General features: G+C 40.7%; 1 protein-coding gene across 1 annotated transcript in view; it reads right to left on the bottom strand.

The window, feature by feature from the left end:
* Positions 1-6930, bottom strand: part of Usp33 (ubiquitin specific peptidase 33) — a 67846-nt gene that overhangs the window by 60458 nt on the left and 458 nt on the right. The gene's annotated exons all lie outside the window — the stretch shown is intronic.

Genomic DNA, 6930 nt, shown 5'->3' on the forward strand with positions numbered 1-6930 from the left:
AAAAAAAAAAAATTAAATAATACATTCCTAAGCCAGACTAGGTATAGATGGCACATACCTAAAGTCCCAGCTACTAGAGGAGGGGGTGGGAATTTCTGAGGCAAAACAATCCCTTGGCCCAAGAACTCAAGGCGAGCCTGAACAACACAGCAGGATCTTGTTCCAAGAAACAATATTTCAAATTTACATATATGTCCTTCAAAATAGAAAACTTCAAAAATGCAACTTTTGCTGCTTACCACTGAAAGAAATGTTTTTACTGCTTTCTAAATAGTACACTCTAATACAGGCTCATGACTGTAATCCTAACTACTCAGGAGGCTGAGATCTGAGGATCAAGGTTCAAAGCCAGCCTGGGTAGGTAAAGTTTGTAAGACTCGTATCTCCAATTAACCACCAGAAAACTAGAAGTGGTGCTGTGGCTCAAGTGGTAGAGTGCTTGCCTTGAGCCGAAGAGCTGAGGAACAGCACCCAGGCCCAGAGTTCAAGCCCCACAATTGACTAAAAAAAAAAAAAATAGTACACTCTGATACTGCCTCCAAGAAAAGAAATAGGGTTAAAGGAGACTGAAACTTCTAAGATGGATTATTTTTTACGACTCAAAAAAAAAAAGATTAAAATGTGTTCTCTTCTGCTATAGATTTTCTAATATCAAAATAATTTAATGAGAATCAGTGCATGTAAACAAATGACACAATCTGTACCAATACTATTATTCCCTACAATAAACTGCTAGCAAAACAGAAGACTCTTAGTGACCTAGTTAAGTTTATGTACTATGGTAACAAAATCATTATTTTATTTGATGAAGATTTACTGATGTTAGAGTATCCAGGTATAGTAGGGTAAAACAACAGAAGTTCTTAACTATTTCCGTTTTTTTTCCAAAAGCACACACCAAAAGAAGGCATGTCTGCTTTCATTCTAGTCTCATGGTTTCAATACGAAATGTTAAGTAATAGATATTCAATAAAAGGCAGTAAAAACTCTGGTATGTGCAAATGCTATTTGTCCAGTCCACAGAAGTGAATCCCTCAATAGTCTTCTAGAAGCCTGTAGCTGGCAAGCTGGAAATCACCAAGAAAGCACAAATAAATAAATAAATAAAATGCTTTCCAATCTGTAAAATTACTCCTATTATCTTATATAAAACAATTTTTCTTCTATCTACCCTAACTAGACTATTTGAAGTTCTTAGCCACAATAACAACAATAACATCAGCTGAAAAATCTTCCAGATGGAACTTAATAAATTCATTGTCTTGTGATTTACAGCTGTAGGGGCTCACCTGTGGATCTGTACTAAAGCAGACTGAGAACTATTTCTGAAAATACTACTTTTAAGGGGAGGTGGAAATATTTTAGTGAGACAATCTCCATGTTGCAGGACTAAAATTCTGATCCAACCACCCTATAATATACAATGATCATATCAACATTTTGTCTGTGTGCTAGTCATGGAGTTTGAACTTAGAGCCTGGCAGCTGGTCCCTGAGCTTTTTGTTATTGTTGTTGAAGGCTAGTGTTCTACACCTGAGCCACAGTTCCACTTCTAGCTTGTCTGGTGGTTAACTGGAGATAACAGTCTCATGGACTTTCCTGCCCAGCCATGATCCTCAGCACTCAGCCTCCTGAGTAAGTAGGATTACAGATGTAAGCCATCGGCACATGGCCACATATTCAAATTTTATTAGGAAAAGCATAAGTCCCAAAGTTGTTTACACATCAGAACATGTTACCCTACTAAGAATGTTTTAATATTAAGAAATACCTACATTCCATCTATTCCATTTGCCTCATCTATTTATTTTAAAAAATAAAATGGGGGTAGGGGCTACGGGAGCTTACTGGTAGTGCACTCCAGTAGCATGCATGTGACGAGGGTTCAAATCACTAAAAAAAAAAATGACTAAGAAAACTAAAACCTACAGAAGAGTACCCATCATAGAAGGCCTTAACATACAAATTTGAGAACTTTTTCTTAAAAGACAGTACTGTTAGAGGGGTAGAGTTTAGCTACTAATGAGAAGGGGTTGGTTGAATACTGTCAAAATAAATTATTAGCCATTATGAAAATATAATAACAAAGTCAAGCATCAGTGGCTCACATCTGTAATCCTAGCTACTCAGGAGGCTGAGATCTGAGGATCAAGGTTCAAAGCCATCAAGGCAGAAAAGTCTGTGAGACTCTCATCTCCAATTAACCAACAAAACGGAAAGAAAGGGGAAAAAATGAATGTGGAGTTGTGCCTCAATGGTAGAATTCCATTCTTGAGAGAAAAAAAAAAAAGCTAAGAATAAGAGGAGGAAAAAAAGACAGGAGAGGAGGGAGGGGTAGGGAGGGGAGGGCTAAAGAGAGGAGAAAGACTCAAAGGAAGCTAGAAAAGGAGAGGGAGGGATAGAAGGAAAGAAGGAAGGAAGGAAAGAGGGAGGGAGGGAAACAATTATAGAACAGTAAAACCTGTTGGGGACAGTTTTTGAGGGAGAGGGGAAAGGAGTATGACAGAAGGCTTGAGATTGGAATACAATGTGAAGATGTAACAATGTAACCCCTCTCCCCGTGTGTAAGAAAATATAAGCTTAAAAAAAAAAAGATTACAGTATTGAGCCAGGTGTGCCTATAATCCTAGCTATTCAACAGGCTGAGATCTAAAGACCATGGTTCAAAGTCATCCCAGGCAGGAAAGTCTGTGAGACCCTTATCTCTAATTAACCACCAGAAAACCAGTACTCACACACTCTCCCTGCCCCTTCCCCCCAAAAAAACAACAAAGATAAATGCTGCCATCATGTAAAAAAAAATTGCCAAACTTTTCTTCTTGTGAAATGCTGGCCTTACTCTCTTCTTTGGATAACTATTCATCTACAGTCTACCTTATTGTTACTATCCTCAACACCTTGTAATTCTTTTTTTTTTTTAATTCTCCCGAAATAACTAATTTGAAAGCCTGCTACTAGCAACCATTCTCTACAATGGCTTTGGCAAGGAAGGGAACTGAACGCAAGGCTTCACACCTGTACTCCATCCTCATTCCTTCACAAACTAACTTTTGAAACTTACTACCACCATGGATGGCCCTTTTACATTTTATCAATTACCACCTTCCGCTGCTTTTTTTTTAATTGTGAAAATACTGTACAGAGGGGTTACAATTACATGGGCAAGATAATGAGTACATTTCTTATCAAGCATTGTAGCCTCCTCCTTTGTTTACCCTTCCCATCCCTTCCCATCCTCCCCCCTTGTCCCCCCCACCCCCACCTTCTGTTGCTTTTATCACCACTTCTCAACACACGCTTCTAGGTAATCAGTTTAACAAGATTTTGTTTCACATCTGGATTATTCAATGAGAATGACTGTTAACAGACATACTTGTTACCTGACCCCCGTATTCTTTCAAATCATTTTTCACCTGTATGGACAGTTTCCTGGCACACCGGCAGCTTCCAATCTCAACCACCACATTGCTTCTTTCCTAAGATCCCAGCATCTCAGCAGATTGCCTAGACCTGACTAGAGCACCTGGGAAGTGCAGAGAACTTTTCACAGGTAATCACAATCAGTAAGGACTAGGAGTAGGTAGAAAAACACCACATCCCAATTCCACTAGAAGAACTATTCTGAGGCAATTAACACAAAAATTTCCACAGCCCTAAGCCCTGAAGCCTATCCATTATTGATCCTTGCCTTCTCTGACTTTACTCATTCACTCACCTATGATTCCTGGCTTATCACCTGTATCCAGACTGTTACCTCAGGGTCTGAGTTCAAGATACACTTCAGGGAAGGCCCCAAATGATGCTGTCAACTGAGTGCTTGTATTGAAATATCACATAGAACCCCATTCGTATATGTTTAACATTAATTCTGAAAGACCTAGTTAAGATCTACTTCAATATAAATATATATTTCAATATAAAGTTACCCAAGTAATTTCCCAGACTCTACTTTCTCCCAAACACAAATCATTCTGCCAGGAGGGGGAAAGTATTTACTATCTCCCTCATCCAATTCCTGAAGCACTTGCTGTTGTTCTGTTTATCTGGGGGTTTTTTGTTTGTTTGCTTGTTTTGTTTGTTTGTTTGTTTGTTTCCAGTCCCTAGGACTGGAACTCAGGTACTGAGCCCTGTCTCTGAGCTTGCTTTCTCACCCCCTCCCTCTCTCTCTTTCTCTCAAGGCTAGCTACACCACTTTGATTCACAACTCAACTTTCAGCTTTTAGGTGGTTAATTGGAGATAAAGTCTCATGAGCTTTCCTGCCCTGAGCTAGCTTCAAACCATGATCCTCAAACCGTGATCCCCAAATCTCATCTCGAGTATCTAGGATTACAGGTGTAAGGCTCAAATACCCAACAAGCATTGTTTCTTAAATAATCATTTACATATATCCTACATTGCACATAATCCACATACTTTCTTACAGACACTTAAACTACCTGTATTCATCTCAGACCTTGGAGTTTTCAACTAATTAAACTGTGCCTGAATCCACATGTAGATTTTTAGAATTTTAAAACTATATTAAAGAAACAGAGTGGGGCTGGGAAGGTGGCTCAGTGGTAGAGTGCTTGCCTTGCATGCATGAGGCCCTGGGTTCAATTCCTCAGTACCACATAGGCAGAAAAAGCTGGAAGTGGTGCTGTGGTTCAGTGGTAGAACACTAGCCTTGATCTGAAGAGCTGAGGGACAGCACCCAGGCCCAGAGTTCAGGCCCCATGACCAGCAAAAAAAAAAAAAAAGAAAAAAGAAAAGACACAGAGCTACACAGATCTTAATTCTAACAACTCAGGAGGCTGAGACTAGAGAGCCACCAGTCTGGCCACCAGATCTTGTCAATAAAAGGGGAGAGGGGAAGAAAAATGAAAGGAGGGGAGGGAAAAGGAAAAAGAAACAGAAGGGAAGGGGAAAGAGGAGAAGGGGAAGAAAGAGTAGAAAGGTAAAGAGAAAGAAGAAGGGAGATGAAGGAGGATGAGAAGGAAAGAGAGGATAGGAGAAAGGAAGGGAAAATGAGGGAAAGGTGAAAAACAAACAGAAGGGAAAGAAAAGGGAAAAGGAAAGAAAACAAGTTGTTACTCAATTCATTCCTTTAAAAAATATTACATATTTCTCTTCCCATATCTTTCAGCATTTTACATACTTCCCATTCTTTCAGATTTCAGCCTGTTATATTATAGGTCATAGTACTCTAACCTTAATCTATCTAAACTGCAAGTTATACTGAAATCTGCTTTGGCAACACTGTAAGGAAATTCTGAATATTACACCATCTTCTGATATGGGGAAAGACTATTTCTTGGCATTCCTCAGAGGACTGCTACGAGGACCAAATAAATAAAAAAGGTCACTGAAAATTCTAATAGTAATACATTAATGTTACAATTATCTCCTTGACTGTTAATTTTTCTTACCACCTACTTACTGTGCACTAATGTTTATTGATAGTTTACAAATAACTGAAAAGAGAAAAAAGTACTCAAAGAAAAAGTGAAAGTTGGTAATAAAGCAGATCAAAAGAAACTATCTTAAACAAAATATCCCTCTTTTGCACACAGCAGGGTAAATATTTTATTCCAAAATGTTTTGTACTGCCGGGCGCTGTTGGCTCACGTCTGTAATCCTAGCTACTCAGGAGGCTGAGATCTGAGGATGGTGGTTCAAAGCCAGCAGGGTCAGGAGAGACCATGAGACTCCTATCTCCAATAAACCACCAGAAAACCGGAAGTGGCGCTGTAGCTCAAGTGGTAGAGCGCTTGCCTTGAGCTGATGAGCTGAGGGACAGCGCCCAGGCCCAGAGTTCAAGCCCCACAACCGACAAAAAAAAAAAAAATGTTTTGTACTTTTTCCCCATCTTGCAAAAGTAACATTTAGAGCACCCAAACAGTGTAACTTACTTTTTCTTAAAATTGGCACTGATTTTCATTAAGATTCCTATTTCCCCCATCTTTATATTTAGTAGTATGTAAAGCAGTATTTCTATTAGGTTCAGGCCCAATAGCCTGGTATGATCATCTAATCTGGTCAATTGTGCTGTCTTAATCAGAACTGAAACCGGGATGGCTTCACTACTTTTGGAAACAGGTTTTCCTTCATTAAGAAAAGAAAAAAAGAGGGGCTGTGAAGTTGGCTCAGTAGTAAAGTACTTGACTCACATTTGTGAGGCCGTGGGTTCGATTCCTCAGCACCACATAAGTAGAAAAAAGGCTGGAAGTGGCACTGTGGCTCAAGTGGTAGAGTGCTAGCCTTGAGCTGAAGAGCTGAGGGACAGCGCCCAGGCCCAGAGGTTCAGGCCCCACGACAAGAAAGAGAGAGAGGGAAGGAAGGAAGAAGGAAAACAGATCAAAGGGGGGGAGGGGAAAAGAACCAACCCACATTTGTATTAATCTGAAAGTCTAGAAATCCCAGTGGTAAAATTGATTCTCAGTTTAGATTCCAGCTCTGGCCAGCGTTCTACCTATGGCTCAATTTTTCCAGACTTAATGCTGGTTACAGAATATACTTACGCTGAGCCCAAAACACCTAGAAAAAAAAAATCTCATTGTCCAAGAGCTTGACATGCACCTCCTAAACGTTCCCGTGACAAACGTCTTACATCTGCGAAACATCTAACAAGAAACGACGTGGAAAACAACCATCGTGGAAATTTGACCCCCACCAAAACCGCAGATGGACAGACGGTAGGACTGAGCTGAACCCAAGCCAAAACGTCAGGCAAAGAACAATTACGGGGACGATGACACCTCGGTTTTCCCGTTCCTAACAATGAATAACGGGGGCGCACGAACCGGTCTGGACGCCCCGACCGCGCCGCAAAGTGAAAGCAGAGCCGGGGGCGGGGCGGTTCTCGGTGGTCCGCGTCCCCGGAGCAAGCCTGAGGCCAGCGTGGGAATGGGGGTGCGGGGAGGGGGGTAACCGGGCCAGGGAGCGCGGCC

This window comes from Dipodomys ordii, unplaced genomic scaffold (genome assembly GCF_000151885.1).
Source record: "Dipodomys ordii isolate 6190 unplaced genomic scaffold, Dord_2.0 Scaffold39, whole genome shotgun sequence".
NCBI classification, from domain to species: domain Eukaryota; kingdom Metazoa; phylum Chordata; class Mammalia; order Rodentia; family Heteromyidae; genus Dipodomys; species Dipodomys ordii.